The sequence below is a fragment of the Octopus bimaculoides genome, chromosome 9 (genome assembly GCF_001194135.2).
Source record: "Octopus bimaculoides isolate UCB-OBI-ISO-001 chromosome 9, ASM119413v2, whole genome shotgun sequence".
Classification (NCBI taxonomy): domain Eukaryota; kingdom Metazoa; phylum Mollusca; class Cephalopoda; order Octopoda; family Octopodidae; genus Octopus; species Octopus bimaculoides.
In genome coordinates this window covers 34,754,429-34,756,277 of record NC_068989.1, presented here as the reverse complement: position 1 = coordinate 34,756,277, position 1,849 = coordinate 34,754,429, and the positions used below count along the sequence as shown (strand labels likewise).

At 35.2% G+C, this 1,849-nt stretch overlaps 1 protein-coding gene across 1 annotated transcript in view; it reads left to right on the top strand.

Moving 5' to 3' along the window:
• Positions 1-1,635: 1,635 nt before the first annotated feature.
• Positions 1,636-1,849, top strand: part of LOC106874296 (protein asteroid homolog 1) — a 19,389-nt gene continuing 19,175 nt past the window's right edge. Inside the window, exon 1 of the mRNA XM_014921977.2 lies at positions 1,636-1,764. The gene's annotated coding sequence lies outside the window, so the exon portion shown is untranslated. The remainder of the gene's footprint in view (positions 1,765-1,849) is intronic.

Below are 1,849 nucleotides of genomic sequence, written 5' to 3'. Positions count from 1 at the left end.
ACCTGGTTCGTAATACGGGTGACTAGGCTATAGCCAACACTGCCAGATATTTTGAGCATCTCTGCAGTGATTCCTGATGGGCCGGGGGCTTTCACGGTCTTCATATTCTTAATTGCTTTATCTACCCTGGTACTATCAACTCGGATAGCTGGTCCCTCTATTGGGTCGACATACGGCAGTCTCTCTTCCTCCCATTCATTCTCTTTATTAAGCAATCTATCGTAGTGGCATCTCCAGACCTCTTTCTTTGCATCCTCATTTAGTGCAAGCGTACCATCATCCATGCGAACACATTTCTCTCCTACGACATCACTATTCTCTCTCCTACACTGTAGACGTATATATATTTTGCAAAAAACCTGTATCTAATGCACTATAAGTCTCAGGTTGGTTTACCACTAAAATTCCAGCATGAACAGCATCTGAAATGAAGGTGTTGTAGCAGCCTATCAAAGATGGCTATAAGTGGTTCATCATTGAGCTGGTTGATATATATTAGAAAGTGAGGTGAACAAGTAAAATATGTGGTATCCCTTTAGAGCATGTAATTTAGAATCCAGACATAATTGCAGAGTACTTATAGTAAATAAGTGATTAAGAAATAATACCTAAAATTTCTTACAGTTGTTTCTAGAATAGCTGACCATGTGGATCATATGTCATTGTGCAAAGATTTCCATGTAAGCCAACTATTCCGTCTTTGGAGAGAGAGAATTCAGGAATAACTTTAATAAAGAGTATTAGTAACCAGTTCATTGAAGAATTAAAGAACATATTTAGTGAAAAATAATAGTGGTTAGTGCTTTCATGATCAGAGAATTAAGGAAATCCTTAGTAAAAGATAACAGCAATTCGCAGTTCCATTGTTGAAAGATCAAGGAATATCCTTAGTAAAAGATAAAAGTTTCCAGTTCCATCTTTGAAGAGAAAGTTAACATGTGTCACAGGAAACTTTGTAAATCTCATAGAACTTGCCAAAGAATGTGGTGCAGAAGTCAACAGCCTAAATGATGAGTTAATTTCCTATCTGATATCATACAAAATGAAATCTTAGAGGCATATGTTCATAACACCCTACATGAGATCAGAAAGAAAAGTTGAAGATTCTATATTTATTGATATTATATGTAATTGCTCTGGAATGGAACAAATCAATTATTGTTGTTGTTTCTGAAAACTAGGATGTCTAAGAAGATTTTCTCTTGACTACACTTCAGAGACACTAAGGTTATTCTGGATGATTTTTGTTGCCAAAACATTGAGCTGGGCTCAAAATTATGTTGCAACATCGTCTGACACACTGTGCTGTAATGCATGTACATAAAATCTTGTACAATAAAAAGACTTTAGACATTCACTTGAAAAACTTCTTCACCAAAACAAGAGTATTGAAAAATATTTGGAGTGATTTGAAGCATTACTTTTCCATGTATAATAATAAAAAACATTATTATACCTGTTTGTTTGGATATTAGGGTTGGAAAAAAAAATTGGCCCAAAGGGATCTCTTTGGTTTCGCTCACAGATTCTTTTAATTATTATTTTTTTGGATCTTTCTGATTTGGCGGGCGCCACTTGTTTTCTTAACGAAACACTTTCTGTTATATGGACTGTTAGATATGTAATTCGTCTGACGTTCCGTGTGTCATGTGGTTCGTCTGAGTTCATTGTTTCATTGTTGTTGTCTTGTGGGACTGTCGTAGTAAAATGTCATTGATATATATATGGCGGACATGACTTTTGTTTATTCATAACGAACATTGGGTGAGTGCGTTCTTTGTATGTAATTGAACAATAAATGTAATAATTAAATTGTATAACTCGTTATGTTATCTCTGCGAGTCAGTCC